Here is a 21,538-nt window from a genome sequence, read left to right as displayed (position 1 = left end):
TTATTTACTAGAGTTGAAATTAAGTATCTAACAATGACTAAGAAAATCCCTTTTGTCTTTTGAGTCCACTATACTGTAAAAAGACTATAGTTTTGAACATATTCTGGGAATTAAACTTGTAAACTTTTAATATTTAAATAATATAGCATATAATCAAATTACACATAGTAGACTCAGTGAAGCATGCCAGATATAGAAGCATCACATTTACTAAAATACAAATATTTATCCAATTTCATTTCTGGCATGTTTAGATTATAAAATTGCTTAGTGGATAAGCATAACAGAACAAAGTACACTAGATGTAAAGCATCATTATTTCCACTGCATAAAGAGTTTCATTTTTAACTATCAATAGGACATTTGAAGAACTATTATAAATCAGCAGCCACAGATTTCCTCAATATCAATACTCATTAATACAAGGATAATAAAGTTAGTAATGTACTAGTTCACTAAGTTATGAATAATATTACTTACATTCTTTTTGGGTAGTGATTAACAGCATAGTCAATATTCTTAAAACCCATTTCATATTTGCTAAACACAACCCATAGAGAAATCTGGATCAGAAATTTAACTAAACAGATAGCTTATATTATATGTTTGCAGATTAAAACTAAGAATCAATACTTGCAAGTTCATTTCTGCCTACTATGCATTTAATCTTGTCTATAGTTTTAAATAAATAAAAAGCAAAATACTAATTTACCCATTAATCATCTGCTATAGTTAATTTAGACTAACTGCCATCACTTCCTACACTAAATGCATTGTTGTTTCATAGGATGTCTATTGTAAGAAAAACTGTGATCGCTACTGGTGATGTGAATACCACACGTACTTCTCTATTACATTAAGATACTGGATAAAACCCTCAGCCAACATTAAAGACTCACCAGCCTCGCAAATAGTACTGGCTATAGAGAACCTAAACTGATGACATAAAATCTATATATAGAGACGTTACTGAGGTGCATAATTGATGTAAACTGAGAACAAAAATCTGTTGTGAAAACAGTTGCATGCAGGGTGCTAGAAACTATCAGCATTACAATAACTTAGTAGGAATTAGCAGCTTTAAACATGGCCAAAAAAAATTGAGTGCAAATTTAAAAATAATCAAAGACACTTCATCTATTATAAACAAAGAGCCTGTGCTGAATCCAAATATGCTTGAAATTACGGACACAATAAATTAGCGCTTTCATTCACATTTATTTTTTCATGAACTTCTTCAGAAAATGATACTTCATCTATTAACCTGACAGGATGGGGGACTGAGTTAACATACATGTTCTGAATGATACCAGTTTTATAGCTTTAAAATATAGAATGACATTCATCTTAAGCCACTACTATCATGACAAGTTAAGAGGCTCAACTAAAATCAAAACAAAATCTGCATCAGTTGAGAGGTATAGGTAGGAGCAGATCAACTATTTCAAATGGACATCCACACAAGAGTTGAACCGCACAACTATAAAGAATTAAAATGCCATAACAGTGACCAAGCTACCCTATTTTTTGCACTCATGCGCACCAATTTGAGCAGATTTCTAGCTCTAAAGCTTCCATCTCCAAGACAAGGGACATTTGCTGTTTAAATGGAAGAAGCTCTAGGATCGAGTACCCCAAGAACCTCTAACAGCCTACCTGTAAGCACCACACATATCCGCATTCACTCAAAGCAAGGCACTACACAACACATAATGTATATCTGCCATCCCAACACTGCAGGAGATCTGGGCAATCTAAACAAAATGGAGGGACACAGATCCAGAATCAGACATCCTCCCTGACTATTGTTCTCAAAAAATGAATAAAAGGGGTAATTTACTAACTTACTCTCACTGCGTGCTCCTCAACCATCCACATTCCCACAGAAACCAGACAAACTCTGCAGCACGCCAATGTCTCTCCCCCTCAGAACAACTGCCCCATGTAACTGCCATGCAATCACCACGAGCACTCGCTAGTGTATTGGATCTGTTGCCCGGCAATGGAAAAGCACCCAAAATAAGTGTCAACAATGTAATAGACCACATAACAACAGATCCACAACTGCATTGAGAGTTCTCCCATAGCCCAATAAGGAACAAACCTGTTCACATGTTTCACCATCCCAGGCAATCATGAAACACAACAATGCAGTAAACTAACCTGTCAAATCCCATAACGGGCACTGTTCACCACCAATCTTTAAGGAGCTTCAGCCCTCCCCACAGCATTGTTCGCGCAGTTGACAGAAATAAAACATGCATTGCACAACATAGAGTCTATCCTCATCAGCAAATATACAGAACCTTCATTACTGTGTCAATAAGTTTACAAACTAGCCTGGATAAACATACATCCTTAAACTAAACAGTGCATGACTCAACAGTAAAACGATGTTGTAAATCCGTACAGTGCACTCACTGATGTATAACACAAACTGATCTAGACAGGCACCTTCCTAAAAACTGAAACATTTTCTAACCATAGAATACATTAATATTTAGCAAATAAATGATATGAAAGAAAAAAATATCTCAACTAATCAGACTATTTATTCAATCAGAATAGACAAATGAAGTCAGAGAATGTGAGATGAAAATTCTCGTCAGTAACAACTATAAAGCTGTATATACTTATGTGGCATAAATGTGTGGGATAGATGGCACATGAGTTATTTTGATAATAGGTGAGGTTAATTTAGTTTAATCTACCTATAACTGTGTGTAAAAAACATTTAATTCTTCATATTCCTATATTTTAGGATGAGAGCTTCCATGTTAATTATGTAGATTCTATTTTAGAGGAGAGACAACATTTGTTAGCTCGAGGCTATTTTAAACATGAGTGACAGTAAACAGTCATAATGGAATGGTTAGAACGGTAAAATTGAGTAGAGTACTAACTAAAGTCTAAATTATAAAATATTGTAATAAATGTATTTAAAAATCAAAAAACATTTCAAATTAAGAATTGTATAAAGTATAAATGCATACAGCATACATTTAATTGCTGCTAATGAAGCAAAAATCAAGGGTGTCACTTGAACAAGCTATTATTATTATATGGGTTCTTAGTAATTAGCTATATTAAAGACTATTGGAAAAGTCTAAACACATGAAATATAAGATGTAATCTTAGTAAGGTTCAATCAGAAAATGTAAGAAAACATTCTTATAGGTGTATGTTAGGTAAAAATACATGCTTTTTTGAATGATTAGAAGTAAAATCAAGTCCTAGTTGATGCTTTGAGAGAAGTAGTGACTCCAGAGTTTCTAGGATCAGTTTTCAGTTTCTTCTTTCTCATATCAGTCCAGTTATTTTTCTCAGAGGTTCTTTCTAAAGTGGTGGAAGATGACCAATCCATGTCTTCTGGAATTGAAGTTATGTTGTTGTTTTTGATAAAAGTTATAGCTTCTTCGACATTGTTCAATGTTCTTAAGTCATTTGAATAAAGGATTCTGATTCTTGCAGGGAAAGCAAGTTGTGCCTTTATTTTATTTTGCTTCAAAAATCTCACAAAAGGCCAGTTTTTTTTCCCTTATTTCCAAGACTCTTGAAGAATAGTCATTGTCAAATCTAATTTGACTCTTATTATATGTCAATGGATGACCTCTCCAGGCAGATTTGAGAACAAGTTCTTTGTCTAAATAAGATAAGAATTTCACAATAATAGATCTAGGAGGCATATTGGAAGAAGAAGGAATAGGTTTCCCTGTAGCTCTGTGTGCCCTTTCTATACCATTTGATAGACCTTCCTTTAGGTCTAATATGTCTGGAAGCCAAGAGTTAAGAAATAAAATAATGTCCTCACCTTCTGTTTTTTCTGGAAGAACAAAAATTTGAATGTTATTTCTCCTTTCACTGTTCTCTAAATCATCTATTTTACTGATTAGCCAGGTATTCTGCTGTAAAAGAGATTCACAGTGAGTTTCATCTTTCTTAAGTCTCTCATCTATGTCACTTAGAGAAGTTTCCATATCTAATATTTTTGATTGTTGCTGCTGCAAGATTTCATTAAGGATATCAGTCTGCTTCTGACAGTTGACTTTTAGATTTTCAAGGTTGTCTGTAAATCTGTCCATTTTGACAGATAGTTCAAGTAGTGTGGCTGACATCAGTTGAATTTCCTTTTTCAGTGAAGTTTCAGAGTGTGAAGACTTAGAGTTGCTCATTTCTGTACTGAAGAAGTTATCTCCAGTTTATCTGACAGGACAATTTCGATAAAAATGCATAAAATTTGGTATTCTTATAGAATTGAGGTTCCTTAATAAGAATTTACTACTTTTGAAAAATAAAAATGATTATTTTCCTGAATTCTGGTACTAGATTGTGGAGTTCATAAAAGTTGCTGTTACCAGTTAGCCATCTAGGCTCCGCCCCTGAATGTAAAATATTTTAATGAATTGTTTTTAGTTACTTTATATGCGCAAGTCTGAAACAAGTAGCGTTTGCGAGTAAAGACTGCGTGCTGGGGGTGTTATAAGGCAGATCATGGATTGGCTCTTGAAAAGGTGTATGTATTGTATTTGATTTAGTGATTGGATTTTATTCTACTTAAAGGTGTATTTAGGTTTTTTGAATGTATCTGATGAAGTTCCAGTATTTGTTGGTGGGACGAAATACTGTACTTCTGCTTTTAAGGATTGTTTTAATATTAAACCTGCATTTTCTCCAACAAGCTGCCTTTTTGATTTTCCAGTTTGTGGTGATTATTTTGTGGCTGGCTTCTTCAGAACAAACAATCAGCTTACACTCATCCTTTTTATATTAAATCAATCAATTATCTAATTAAAATCCACCTCCTTAAAAAACAGAACCCCCTTTTTTCTTCTTATATACATTGTATTAAAAATAGTATGTTTATATAATTATTAAATTGCATGTCATTTAATTACACATTGCTTAACTTCACTAGGTGAAGTGACAGTAACAAAACTATATGGTTCTGGACCCTTAGCCATTGTTCATTTATTGAAAAGGAATAAATATTATAAGTTGGGTAGTAAATGAAAAAGAAAGTAATGTATCCACAGAACTACAGGTAGACCACTTGCCTTGCAACATCCACAGGCTTCAGATGCTGTCATTTATGAGCCAAAATAATTACTTTATATTTGTTTGGTTTATATTTACAAACTAAAAATAATTATGTCTGTACCGACAGATATAAATGCAATAATAACTTTATGGTATACTGGGAAAGCTGCACAAAATGCAAAACATTCTTCATAGAAAAAAAATTACTCCTGAAAAGATAAGAGTGACCAAGCGCCTCTCAGACATCAGGCTTAAGGACTTCAAAAACCCTCTATCTAGACATGCTCAGGTCTGCAAGAACAATAAAAAATGTGCTTTTCTTGTCATTGACTGACACAATGTGGGCCCATTAAAAGGCAATCTGAATGCAAAGCTAGAGAAAAAAGAACTCAAATGTCAGATTTAACTTAAAGCTTATTGGAACCCTGGATTTAATTGGACATGCTTCATTAAGAGAGCATTCTCAAGTTAAAGAAACTGGAACATATTTATAATCCTCCATCCATTGCCCTAAGTTGCGTATGAATAAGTGCAGGGAGGACCTCTTGTTTCACATGGATGGTTCCTGTTCCAGAGAAGGGGTAGTCTCTGAGACACATACCTGTCCCTCCAACATGTCTTATTTATGTTGCAGATGAGGTCTAGGTCTCTAGATCAGGTGTTTCTAATTAAATTTGTTTTGTAGATGTACAGCAGCCTATAAGGGATGGATCAGAGGATGCTTTAAAGGCCAGGTATAGAGCACCTCTAATCAGTCATAGAGAAAAGCATACAGGATAAGACTTTCAAGTGGCCCGCATAGGACATGTTGGTCATACCATGTATTCCTTTTGTAAGGAAGATCTGTGGATGCTTTGTTTTTTGCATATGCCAGGTCTGTAACCTAGCAAATGGGGACTTGTACTCAATAACTGGTCTAATGAGGGACAAGTGCAAAGGAACAATGTCATCTTTGGAACTAGATGTCATTCCCTTACTTTTCTTGTAGAATAAATTCCTTACTACAGTAGATACATGATGGTCAAAGGCCATGTCACTGTCAACATGAGTTCCCAAATCCTTGACGACAGTGTCCATTTTTATGAGTGTATTATCAATGTAGAAATTTCCAGGGATAGTTGTCTTTCTGAAAGATAATGTTATGCATTTTTTAGCATTGAGTTGCTGACCATGGCTCTGGTACAAGTTGCTAGTCTGAGTCAGGCCCCCTTGAAGCATGTTTGTGTCTTTGGGGAATCAGTCCAGACTTGTGTCCAATCTGTGAGCTAACTGGCTATCCAGAGGATGATGTGGGAGTTTGTACCTAATTTCATGAGCTTGTCTGCAATGCCTGAGTGGAGTATTGTGTTGAATTCTTTGGTAAGGTCAAGGTAGGTAGTGTTCACCATTTTACCCTTAGCCATTTCTTTGGTGACCTTGTTGAAGATGTTACTGGGTTGAGTAGGCATGACAAAGGAAAATACTGCCAGCCCAGATAGCTTGAATTTTGTAAATAAGCATATGTCATTTGAAAATATTAATATGCTTTATATAGAAGTGTGACATGAGGAGATACTGCCAGCCAGCTATCTGGAATTTTGTAAGTGGTTATGTGTTATTTGTGAAAGCCAACATGCTTCATGTAAGATGCTTGTGCTACTCTACAGCAGAAGGAGGAAACTGATGCGGAATAAGGCGAAGTCCCAAGACTGGAAATCCCTTATCAGCCTCAACAAAAAGTTGAGATCCCTCATCAAATCCTCTAAAGCTAGCTATGAAAACAGAATTGTAGCAGATAGTAAAGAAAAGAAAACCACAAGGCCTTTTATAGTTATGTAAAGAATCTCCACAGCAATACCCAGATTTGCTCTGAGCTACTGCACAATGATACCTCCCATACTGAGCCAACAGATATTGCCAATATACTGGCTGACAGATTCAGTGCCAACTTTGCCCCTCTCCTTTCCCCCAAGGGACCAGTCACAATACCAGTAGATTGCCAGGCACCCAGTATTACTGCTGCACAGGTTAAAACAGCACTGTCCAGAGTCAAGAATACAGCTTCTCTGGGACCTGACAATATCCCTGGCTATGTTCTACATGAACTACAGAGTGAACTGGCACTTCACTTGTGTGCCTTGTTCAATCATAGCCTCACCTCAGGCTTTGTCCCTACCAAATGGTGCACTGCTACAATCATCCCTCTCCACAAGGGAGGAGCGACTACAGACCCTGGGAACTATTGTCCCATTAGCCTGATGAGTCTGATATACAAAGCTATGGAATGCATCATCATGGACCTAATAAACAAGGATATAGGGAATCTCCAAAGTCTGGATCCCACACAGTTTGATTTTGTGAAGGGTAGATCATGCCTGCTCAACCTGGTTGACTTTTTTGAGTCAGTCACCATAGCTGTGGATGAAGACAAGGTGGTTCATACAGCCTACCTTGATCTGACCAAGGCCTTTGATACCATTCCCCACTCAGGAATCATAGAAAAACTCACTTAGCTAGGCATTAACCCCTATATCACTAGGTGGGTTGCAAACTGGCTCACAGGTAGAACCAACAGTGTGAAAGTAGCTGACTCCAAGTCAGACTGCCAACCAGTCATGCGTGGAGTCCCATATAGGTTGGTCATGGGTCCTCTCCTGTTTGGTATCTATTTCTCTGAAGTCCAGGCCAACATGAAGGCACTCTGGCTGACAAAGTTCACAGATGATTACAAGTTGGGAACTATTATTAACTCCCAGAGTGATGTTGACATCCTACAGAAAGGCCTCACTGAGACCAACAACTGGTGTCAGAACCATGGCCTTAAGCTCAATATCATAAAATGTGTCATCATCCCCTTTGGGAAAAAAACAGTTCCCATGAATTACCACATCGATGGTAGTCCACTGAAGACAGAAGTCATTATAAGAGATTTGGGAACACAGGTTGACAGCAACCTCTCTTTTGGCCACCACATTGCTACTGCGGTCAGAAAGTCCTTCTATGTGGCACATCTCATTACTAAGGGTTTTACATCCAGGAAGTAAGAGGTCATCGTCTCCCTCTACTCTTCCCTCATTAGGCCAATCATTGAGTACAGTGTCTCATTTGGCATGTACCTCACTAAACACCTGCAACAACTGGAGAGGCTGCAAAAGTACCTCACAAAGAGGATCCCAGGTGTTAAACATTTGCCCTATATGGACAAACTAAAAAAACTCCAACTATTCTTCTCTGTCTCATATCCCCTACTTAGAGGTGATTTCTGCTTGAATTACAAAGCCATGTCTGACCCAGCTCTGTTAGAAATGCTACATCTAAATATCCCTCTGCACCACATGCTCCAGAGGCCTTAACCTCATTACCACAATCAACAGAACATGCTAAAGGGACAGGTTCATAACCCAGAGACTGCCCATGCTATGGAACAGACTTCCAATACATGTCAAGCAGAGCACCTCACTGGTCTTATTCAAGAGAAATCTTGATGAGTGGATGGGAAACAGAAAATTCACCCCAGGGATCACTCCAGTGGCTTTACTCGACAGAGGCAGTGGGGACTAAGGTTGGGTGGCATGATGACAGGGTAATCCTATGGGCTAGGCTTGTAAAGGCTCCAGGGACATTACCTAGTACACACCTATGAACCTATGAACAACTGTGTTAGAACTGTATGTTCTGTACTAAGCAGAAATGTAACTACAACATGCCCTGCTGGCCTAGAACAGAAATGTATGTAAATTATTGTAATTGTGTGAATGTATACATTTTTAACAGAAACTAGAACATAGAGGGTTAACTTGCAAAACTTCAAGAACATTGTTGGAATTGAATTGTTTTACAATTGTGCTATACACGTTATCTTTCAGTTTCAGTCAGCAGGAGACAGGATGACTACACTAGGAGACTATGTATTGCTTTGTAAGTGTTTGATTGTTTTGCGTCTTCCAGCAGTTGCATAGATGTGAGAGATATGTACTTTTCACAGTGAGATGTTAAAATGCTGATAGTTTCTGACAATGGGGGTTTAGCTTGGCAAGTAAAGTCAGGTGACAAAAAGTGATGTCATACAAGCTAACACAACAGTAATATTTGATATTAATTTAAGAAATCTCAGAGAAAGAGAGAGCATTTTGTATTAGTCTTTGACCTGACAACATCCACTCCACCACTTCTGCCTGCTTATTGTTCTGTAAGATTTTAGGGCAAAGTAACTCTTTTAGATTCAGATAGGAATATAGTAAAATATAGCTTAGATGTTTTCTTTATTATTCTGAGACTGTCCTGCAATGTTGTTTTAAATATTTCCTGTGATTCTGAACTCTGATTTAACTGATGACTTACGGAGTATTGTTTTGTTCCCTTATTATTTATTATTAAATATATTTAGACCTTTCAATTGTGGCTGGCCTGTTTAGAGTTATTTAAGCTCTTAGAGTACTTGCATATCTATTTGGTGACACTGTACATGTCACTCTTAAATAGTCTTGCTCTTGGTCAGACTACCATTTGGATTAATAGTAATATTACACAGTAGTATTGGGCACCCTTGTCTCTGCAGTGGTGGTGCTGCGGTAGTGTTGTCACCTCACAGTTAGACATTGTCCGTTCGATTCTTAGTTAGAGCATCTTCTGTGTGGCGACATGCGTGAGTGGGCATTCCTTCATTGAAGGTTGTGCGTTAGGCTCGGCAAGCTAGTACGTAAAAATCTACTGCCAATCATTAGCGGACCGGAGTTCCGCTGTGGTGACCCCTAACCGGGAAAAGTCGAAAGAAGACTAAGAAGAAGACTAGTATTGGGCACCCTTGGTTAAGGGCCTTAAAATAGTTGATAAAGAGTGGCTGGTGGCAGTCAAAACTACCTTATAGTCTGGGCAGAAGGGGGCATAGCTAATAAACCTGTGCCAGCCTTTCCCATGAGTGTGTATGTGTGTGTATGTCTGTATATAAATAAAATCTCAAAGTGTGTGTGTGTGTGTGTGTGTGTGTGTGTGTGTGTGTGTGTGTGTGTGTGTGTGTGTGTGTGTGTGTGTGTGAGCTACTTGGGCAGGGACACAAAGCAGTGGTTGGAAAGAGAGGGTACTGGAGATCTTGGTTTGGCCACTCAACTGAGATCTCAGCCCTATAGCTGTGCCAATGGGGAGTCTTATTGGGGATCTAGAGAAATAGGGAGAAACCAGCAACAGACTGACTGTGATATCTGTGTGCTCATAAGGGAAATTGCACTTTACTGTGTGTGCACTTGTCATCCTCCCAGTGTGTACATTTCCCACTTTTGCCAATGGTGAGGATTTAGGGCATGACCTGCCCTTGATGAAACCAAACTGTGTTGTATCCAACTGGTAATTTCTTATTTAATAAGGTGGAGGTTTTTTAAATCATTTAATTACTGTTAATTGAATAATGGTGGTGTGATTTAGTATACATATGGCACTGTTTTTTATGTACTGTTTTACTCCTTGAAGGCTGTGAGCCGAAGTGCTAGAGATTTTACTGGAATAAATCTTGGATACCTGGCCTGGTGGTTTGTGTGCTGCATCCAATGTCTGAAGGTTTTCTATGTCATTATTTATCATACCCATGATTATTTGTTCCTTGATTTTACATATATGGCTAATCAAGCTTATAGGGCAGTAGTTTCCTGGGTCTATTGATGGTCCACCCTAGTGCAGAGGGATAACATTAGAGTTTGACTGAATAGTTCCTCTAGTGGTCTGAATAGGTCATGTTTCATGCTATTATGGTCCTATCCTGGAATATTATCTGGTTCAACTAATGCAGGCTAATGTGAACATAAACATATATGACTATTTTCATTCATCATTTCATTTACAAGATACCAATTTATTCAAGTAGGGTCACAGAGGAGTCATAACCTATGGTAGCTCTAGGCAGGTGCATGCTGCAGGATCTAAATCCTGAATGGGGCAGCAACCTATTGCATGTGCACACACCTAGATGCAATCAGAAGGAATGCCAGGTTGAACTGCACCATATGTATGGGGTGTGTTAGGAACCTACAGTACCCAGTGAAAACCCACATGGGCACATGGAGAACATACTAACTCCACAAAGAAGGCACGCCACTCAAGAGCTCAGTCGAAGAACAAGGCTCTGTGCAGCAGCATCAGCACTAATCGCTGTACCACTGCATCACTCAATTTTTGTATGATGGCATTAAATTCTGAGCCATGGCCTGCATCTCCTGAGTATGTTTTTTCGCTATTACCTGTGACATATACATGGCTTCACATTTTTTGTACAAGTGTTATTGTGTGGGGTTTAGTGTTCTGAAGGGACATAGGATAGATGCATGGCCATCTATTTTGGATATTCTTTTGGCCTTAACTAGGTAGGCTGTCATGCTTATCCTGTGGTGCTTTCAGATTTACTGATTTTGCATTGTTACACCCATCGTTTGTGACCACATCCTCCAGCACTACACTCACATTGCAGACTGTTCTTCCTGTAATGTTAGCACTGTACAGCTACAGGCTTCTCCTTGTAATGCTGAATTATTTTCTCTAGCACCTGGCCAGTTTTTGTGAGGTATCAGCATCATGTGCATGCACACTGGGCTTTGTAGTCTTATCTGGGAAGTTGGTTTGCTGCCACTCTCTGGTAGGATGGCTGTTGTAGTACTTTCATATACCATGGCTTTCCATCCACCTGATATTTTCCTTTTGGGATCTGTGCTTGGCACCATCGTGTCTCTATGTTATGGGTGCTACTGCATGGCAGCAGCCTGTACCATCTTTGTGCAGTGGTAACTTGTCAACACTTTTTACTACCCTGTGCATTTATGCACATAGCGTACATTACTGCACATAACCTGGGCAGGACTACTCTGTCATTTTGCTTCCCTTTTCTGTGATTCTGTAAATCCGGCAGTGTGACCTATAATTACATCAATATGCAAGTAGATAAAGGTTGTGTTATTTGTATAGTGTGCTGTTTTCCTGTATTCCCCTTATTGCTCAATGACATGCACTTTACAGCACTGCTCATGAGGCTGGTTGCTCTTTAAATCGACCTAGTATACTAATATCTTACTGGATGCATTAGAAATACCAGTCAAATCAGGAGTAAAAAGCTGAGATGATTTATATCCCTCCTGGTTGTTTCATTGCTTTCCCAGCAAACTGTATTATCTTTGATAATGATCTGAACTATATGTGTGCATAACCTAAGCTGACGGTTGTCTCCAGTAGCATATTTTAAATGTGTTACACAGAGTGTCATCAGCTTCCTACAGAAAGGGAAGTAAAGTATTGATGGGCCAACACTGGTGGTGAAGTAACTGTGATAGTCCTGGAGACCTGTTTCTTTCAAAGTAAAAAAGGACAATGAAACAGTGAACTGACACTGGCATGTTGTGTTTCATGGTTCAACTTGTTAAACAAAGGACAGTACTGGCTTTAGGGTACATATAGTACAATTTATTTTCAAATATGTATTCTTTGTAATTCTAAAATTTACTAAAGTACTTGCCAAAACATGTTGGTGATTGAGGCTATTTTTTGAGGCAAGAGGGTATGATAGGCTATGGTTAAAACCTATTGAAAATTAGGTTTTAGCATTGAGAAAGGGTAAAGCTTGCCCTATTTTGTCAAGTCAGAACATCTTGCATGACACACAAGTTATAGACAACAATAGTAAAGATTTTTCTTGTGCATTTATTTTACCTATTACCAATGAGATGTGGTGTATCAAGAACATCATAGTGGATAATTGGAAAGTATTATTAGGTAATCAGGATCTTGTGAAAGTAAGAGGTATACGTCCAAATTTTACATTCAAAAGAACTTGTAACATCAAAAGTATATTAGAATGTGGAGGTATAATGGAAGAAGACAACATAGCTAGTCTTATCACAACTAAATGAACTTATGCTTGCAATATTTGTAGGCAATGTAGGTATATTAGCAATTGTTCATCGGTGTATTTTAACCATATTAAGAGAACTTATTGTTGTAAAAGTTACTACACCTGTAATAGTGAGATGGTTGTTTATGCAGCTCAGTGTCTTTCATGTCCTAGTTATTATATTGGAATGACCACAAGATGTTTAAAAAAAAGGATTAGTGAACATCTTTTAGCTATTAGGAAGAAAGAACAAACAAATGCCTAGCAAGGCATTCTATAGTATGTTCTGACTTTAAGAAATTTGTTTTTTTCTGTAATAGATAGTGTCAGGCAAAAAGCGTATATGGGAGACTGTAAAACACTTTTGGAATGTAAAGAATCTTTATGGCAACTTCATTTTGGGGTAGACAACAAGCCTGGTTTGACTGAAACTATCAATATAAAGTGTTTTCTGATGATGAAATATTATAGCAATAAGGTTTGGTACATTATTTAAAATAAACTATTACTTTTCTTAAATAATGGCATAGTATAATGCCTGTTTACTGCCCTTCCGCAGATGTCTGGCATCCGCTTTCTGATGTACTACATAGATGTCCGTTGCTTAATGTTAAACCCATTTAACTAATGGAAACGACCTTTTCCATTAGTATAAGCTGGCCAATCAGCGTGCACATTTTGGGGGGGGTCATGGTATAATAGTTATTCACAAGTACATGCACATATGTGCATGTACATGTGATTATATACATATAAACAAATATATATATATATATATATATTTTTTAAACATTATATAATATTTAATTGTTCAAATATTTTTATATTTATATATATTTTTTACATATATCCTTTTATATGAGAATGTGAGTTATGTGGTTCAATGACATCATCTGACATGTGACAAGTATATTTATTATAAATTGGTTGATAGGATGGATTTCAGTGTTTTCTGAGGAAGTTCACAAGTAGTAAAGTGAATGAAAGCACTAGCTGTCGTGTCCATGTTTTCCTAGCATTAGTGGAGAAGATTATTTTTGTTGTTTTTGGTTTTTGGTTGCTGTGCTAAGTTTTCCTTAAATGAGAAATTAACATGGATCAGTATACAATTTTTTTCTCACACACACACAAACACACACACAGGTGAGCATGTACACATACATACACATGCACACACACACACACACACACACACACACACATACACACACACACACACACACACACACACACACACACACACACACACACACACACACACACACACACACACACACAAACACAGCCTCCCTACACAATCTTTAGGAGTAATTCCTCAAGCTTCAGTTGATTACAGAAAAAAAAGGACAAACCGTATAAGGCCGGATGCTTTTCTCCATAGGAAATCATTGCTGGAGAAATTTCTAATAGTGACTGGCAATGATTCACTTTTTGGGAAGATTTCCCCCTCATTTGACTAGGCATGCCATTGGAGTTGGTATATATAAGTTCAGGATTGTGGGAAGCCCCCCCCCCGAAAAAAAGGAGTTTTTCACCCACTTGGCTTTCGGGCATTTTTTCATTCCGTTGAAGCTTCAGCTTTCAGAAAGTCGACATTTCATAGTGGAACACACACACACACACACACACACACACACACACACACACACACACACACACACACACACACACACACACACACAAACACAATCTGAAATAACAAAAATGACAGGAGGCATCGGAACAGAAGATGGCTATCAAATTCTTTTAAGGCTGTAAGCTTCTAAGTGGCTTTATTCTTTAGTCTTATGTTTGATTTCTCCAGTTTCTACATGCGAACAGTTTGAGTCACAACCAATTCACCTAACGAGAGTGCACTGCTGGCTGTTCAGTGAAAAGAAAGACTTGTGAGTAGTGGGCTTACTCTATTAATAAATAAACTAAATAAATCCTTCAGGCCAAATTTTTCATTGTACGATGCAAGATGTTCAAGTGCAGTACTACAACTGTACACCTGGGATCGAAATATGAGGGAATGTTCTGTCCGAAGCACAGATGAAAACATTGCTTAAAGTTAGAGGCATATTCTTCTGCATGTCAAAATCTATGGTATGCAGACTGATATCACTAATACTTGGTATACATTTGCTCTGTAAAATTCTGGGAGCATTCCTGTGTTTGTATGCTATATAGCTTTTTAAAAACGTTATACAAGACATTGTTACCTACTATTTATATGAATTTGACATCATTGAATCTGAATAGATCATTTTAATCTGTCTCTTTACATAAATAGTAACTATATTTGAAAAGCACATAGATGTGTCCACTTCATAGTACATATCTATGGATTTAGGCCTTATAAAACAAAAGCACTATTTTATACTATATATCTACTGATTAAAGCTTTATAAAACAACAGCGCTATTTCATACTACATATCTATGGAGTTAAGCCTTATGAAACAATAGCGCTATTTCATACTGCATATCTACTGATTGAAGCCTTATAAAACAACAGCGCTATTTCATACTACATATCTATGGATTTAATTCTTATAAAACAATAGTGCTATTTCATACTACATATCTATGGATTTAAGCCTTATAAAACAATAGCGCTATTTCATACTACATATCTACTGATTAAAACCTTATAAAACAACAGCACTACTTCATACTGCATATCTACCAATTAATGCCTTATAAAACAACAGAGCTATTTCATACTACATATCTACCAATTAATGCCTTATAAAACAACAGCGCTACTTCATACTACATATCTACCAATTAATGCCTTATAAAACAACAGCACTACTTCATACTACATATCTACCAATTAATGCCTTATAAAACAACAGCGCTATTTCATACTACATATCTACCAATTAATGCCTTATAAAACAACAGAGCTATTTCATACTACATATCTACCAATTAATACCTTATAAAACAACAGCACTACTTCATACTACATATCTATGGATTTAAGCCTTATAAAACTGTAGCGCTATTTCATACTACATATCTACTGATTAAAGCCTTATAAAACAACAGCGCTATTTCATACTACATATCTATGGAGTTAAGCCTTATAAAACAATAGCGCTATTTCATACTACATATCTACTGATTAAAGCCTTATAAAACAACAACACTATTTCATACTACATATCTACTGATTGAAGCCTTATAAAACAACAGCGCTATTTCATACTACATATCTATGGAGTTAAGCCTTATAAAACAATAGTGCTATTTCATACTACATATCTACCAATTAATGCCTTCTAAAACAACAGAGCTATTTCATACTACATATCTGCCAATTAATGCCATATAAAACAACAGAGCCATTTCAAACTACATATCTACCAATTCATGCCTTATAAAACAACAGAGCTATTTCATACTACATATCTACCAATTAAAGCCTTATAAAACAATAGAGCTATTTCATTCTACATATATACCAATTAATGCCTTATAAAACAACAGAGCTATTTCATACTACATATCTACCAATTAATGCCTTATAAAACAACAGAGCTATTTCATACTACATATCTACCAATTAATGCCTTATAAAACAACAGAGCTATTTCATACTACATATCTGCCAATTAAAGCCTTATAAAACAATAGAGCTATTTCATACTACATATATACCAATTAATGCCTTATAAAACGACAGCACTAATTCATACTACATATCTACTGATTAATGCCTTATAAAACAACAGAGCTATTTCATACTACATATCTACCAATTAATGCCTTATAAAACAACAGCACTACTTCATACTACATATCTCTGGATTTAAGCCTTATAAAACTGTAGCACTATTTTATACTACATATCTACTGATTAAAGCCTTATAAAACAACAGCGCTACTTCATACTACATATCTATGGAGTTAAGCCTTATAAAACAATAGCACTATTTCATACTACATATCTACTGATTAAAACCTTATAAAACAACAGCGCTATTTCATACTACATATCTACTGATTGAAGCCTTATAAAACAACAGCTCTATTTCATAATACAATTCTACCAATTAATAACTTCTAAAACAACAGCACTACTTCATACTACATATCTACCAATTAATGCCTTATAAAACAACAGAGCTATTTCATACTACATATCTACCAATTAAAGCCTTATAAAACAATAGAGCTATTTCATAGTACATATCTACCAATTAATGCCTTATAAAACAACAGCACTACTTCATACTACATATCTACCAATTAAAGCCTTATAAAACAATAGAGCTATTTCATACTACATATCTACTGATTAATGCCTTATAAAACAACAGAGCTATTTCATAGTACATATATACCAATTAATACCTTTAAAAACAACAGCACTATTTAATTCTACATATCTACCAATTAATGCCTTATAAAACAACAGAACTATTTCATACTACATATCTACCAATTAAAGCCTTATAAAACAATAGAGCTATTTCATAGTACATATCTACCAATTAATGCCTTATAAAACAACAGAGCTATTTCATACTACATATCTAGCAATTAAAGCCTTATAAAACAATAGAGCTATTTCATACTACATATATACCAATTAATGCCTTATAAAACAACAGCACTACTTCATACTACATATCTACCAATTAATGCTTTATAAAACAACAGAGTTATTTCATAGTACATATCTACCAATTAATGCCTTATAAAACAACAAAGCTATTTCATACTACATATCTACCAATTAATGCCTTATAAAACAACAAAGCTATTTCATACTACATATCTACCAATTAATGCCTTATAAAACAACAGCACTACTTCATACTACATATCTACCAATTAATGCTTATAAAAAAACAAAGCTATTTCATACTACATATCTACCAATTAATGCCTTATAAAACAACAAAGCTATTTCATACTACATATCTGCCAATTAATGCGTTATAAAGGAACAGAGCTATTTCATACTACATATCTACCAATTAATGCCTTATAAAACAACAGCACTACTTCATACTACATATCTACCAATTAATGCTTTATAAAACAAAAGAGCTATTTCATACTACATATCTACCAATTAATGCCTTATAAAACAACAGAGCTATTTCATACTACATATCTGCCAATTAATGCCTTATAAAGGAACAGAGCTATTTCATACTACATATATACCAATTAATGCCTTATAAAACAACAGCGCTACTTCATACTACATATCTACTGATTAATGCCTTATAAAACAACAGCGCTACTTCATACTACATATCTACTGATTAATGCCTTATAAAAAAACAGCACTATTTCATATTACATATCTACTGATTAATGCCTTATAAAACAACAGCGCTATTTCATACTACATATCTACTGATTAATGCCTTATAAAACAACAGCGCTACTTCATACTACATATCTACTGATTATTGCCTTATAAAACAACAGCACTATTTCATACTACATATCTACTGATTAATGCCTTATAAAACAACAAAGCTATTTCATACTACATATATACCAATTAATATCTTATAAAACAACAGCACTACTTCATACTACATATCTACCAATTAATGCCTTATAAAACAACAGCACTACTTCATACTACATATCTACCAATTAATGCCTTATAAAACAACAGAGCTATTTCATACTACATATCTACCAATTAATGCCTTATAAAACAACAGAGCTATTTCATACTACATATATACCAATTAATGCCTTATAAAACAACAGAGCTATTTCATACTACATATCTACTTATTAATGCCTTATAAAACAACAGCACTAATTCATACTACATATCTACTGATTAATGCCTTATAAAACAACATAGCTACTTCATACTACATATCTACCAATTAATGTCTTATAAAACAACAGCACTACTTCATACTACATATCTACCAATTAATGCCTTATAAAGCAAAAGCGCTATTTCATATTACATATCTATGGATTTAAGCCTTATAAAACTGTAGCTCTATTTCATACTTTATATCTACTGATTAAAGCCTTATAAAACAACAACGCTATTTCATAATACATATCTACCAATTAATGCCTTATAAAACAACAGCACTAATTCATACTACATATCTACTGATTAATGCCTTATAAAACAACAGCGCTACTTCATACTACATGTCTACCAATTAATGCCTTATAAAACAACAGAGCTATTTCATTCTACATATCTACTGATTCATGCCTTATAAAACAACAGCACTATTTCATACTACATATCTACTGATTAATGCCTTATAAAACAACAGAGCTATTTCATACTACATATATACCAATTAATACCTTATAAAACAACAGCACTAATTCATACTACATATCTACCAATTAATACCTTATAAAACAACAGAGCTATTTCATACTACATATATACCAATTAATGCCTTATAAAATAACAGCACTACTTCATACTACATATCTATGGATTTAAGCCTTATAAAACTATAGCGCTATTTCATACTACATATCTACTGATTAAAGCCTTATAAAAAAACAGCGCTATTTCATACTACATATCAATTGATTAAAGCCTTATAAAACAACAGCGCTATTTCATACTACATATCTACCAATTAAAGCCTTATAAAACAATAGCGCTATTTCATACTACATATCTATGGAGTTAAGTCCTATAAAACAATAGTGCTATTTCATACTGCATATCTACTGATTAAAGCCTTATAAAACAATAGCGCTATTTCATATTACATATCTACTGACAGATGCCTTATAAACCAACAGCGCTATTTCATACTACATATCTACTGATTAATGCCTTATAAAACAACAGCACTATTTCATACTACATATCTACTGATTATTGCCTTATAAAACAACAGCACTATTTCATACTACATATCTACTGATTAATGCCTTATAAAACAACAAAGCTATTTCATACTACATATATACCAATTAATACCTTATAAAACAACAGCACTAATTCATACTACATATCTACCAATTAATGCCTTATAAAACAACAGAGCTATTTCATACTGCATATCTACTGATTAATGCCTTATAAAACAACAGCGCTATTTCATACTACATATCTACTGATTAGTGCCTTATAAAACAACAGCGCTATTTCAAACTACATATCTACCGATTAAAGCCTTATAAAACAATAGCACTATTTCATACTACATATCTACTGATTAAAGTTTTATAAAGCAACAGTGCTAAGAACACTTGTACCTCATACATCATATTTAAACACATTGAAGGGCTAGCACACCATATTTCTTTCTTAGGTATCATTTAAAAGTACTGTGATTTCTTACAAATATTAAAATTAAAATACAGTACAAACGCTGATCCTAGATTTTAGAGCTTTTAAAATTATACACAGTTCAGTCTGACCACACATGTTGTTAAAAAGGACCATACTTTATTTGAAATTCCAAGTAGATGAGCGCTGTTGTTTAGGCAACAGAGGTGTATGCAGGAGGTTTAACAGACAATAAAAAATACTTAGATCAGGCACTTCTTAAAAATATTAGTAAAATAATTCTACTAAAAACAAAAGTACATATATACCAATTAATACCTTTAAAAAAAACAGCACTATTTAATTCTACATATCTACCAATTAATGCCTTATAAAACAACAGAGCTATTTCATACTACATATCTACCAATTAAAGCCTTATAAAACAATAGAGCTATTTCATAGTACATATCTACCAATTAATGCCTTATAAAACAACAGAGCTATTTCATACTACATATCTACCAATTAAAGCCTTATAAAACAACAGAGCTATTTCATACTACATATCTACCAATTAATGCCTTATAAAACAACAGAGCTATTTCATACTACATATATACCAATTAATGCCTTATAAAACAACAGAGCTATTTCATACTACATATCTACCAATTAATGCCTTATAAAACAACAGCACTAATTCATACTACATATCTACTGATTAATGCCTTATAAAACAACATAGCTACTTCATACTACATATCTACCAATTAATGCCTTATAAAACAACAGAGCTATTTCATACTACATATCTACCAATTAATGCCTTATAAAACAACAGCACTAATTCATACTACATATCTACTGATTAATGCCTTATAAAACAACATAGCTACTTCATACTACATATCTACCAATTAATGTCTTATAAAACAACAGCACTACTTCATACTACATATCTACCAATTAATGCATTATAAAGCAAAAGCGCTATTTCATATTACATATCTATGGATTTAAGCCTTATAAAACTGTAGCACTATTTCATACTTTATATCTACTGATTAAAGCCTTATAAAACAACAATGCTATTTCATACTACATATCTACCAATTAATGCCTTATAAAACAACAGCACTAATTCATACTACATATCTACTGATTAATGCCTTATAAAACAACAGCACTACTTCATACTACATATCTACCAATTAATGCCTTATAAAACAACAGAGCTATTTCATTCTACATATCTACTGATTCATGCCTTATAAAACAACAGCACTATTTCATACTACATATCTACTGATTAATGCCTTATAAAACAACAGAGCTATTTCATACTACATATATACCAATTAATACCTTATAAAACAACAGCACTAATTCATACTACATATCTACCAATTAATACCTTATAAA

This window comes from Protopterus annectens, chromosome 2.part1 (genome assembly GCF_019279795.1).
Source record: "Protopterus annectens isolate FY-2018-M chromosome 2.part1, PAN1.0, whole genome shotgun sequence".
NCBI lineage: Eukaryota > Metazoa > Chordata > Ceratodontiformes > Protopteridae > Protopterus > Protopterus annectens.
This window is presented reverse-complemented; position numbering follows the sequence as displayed.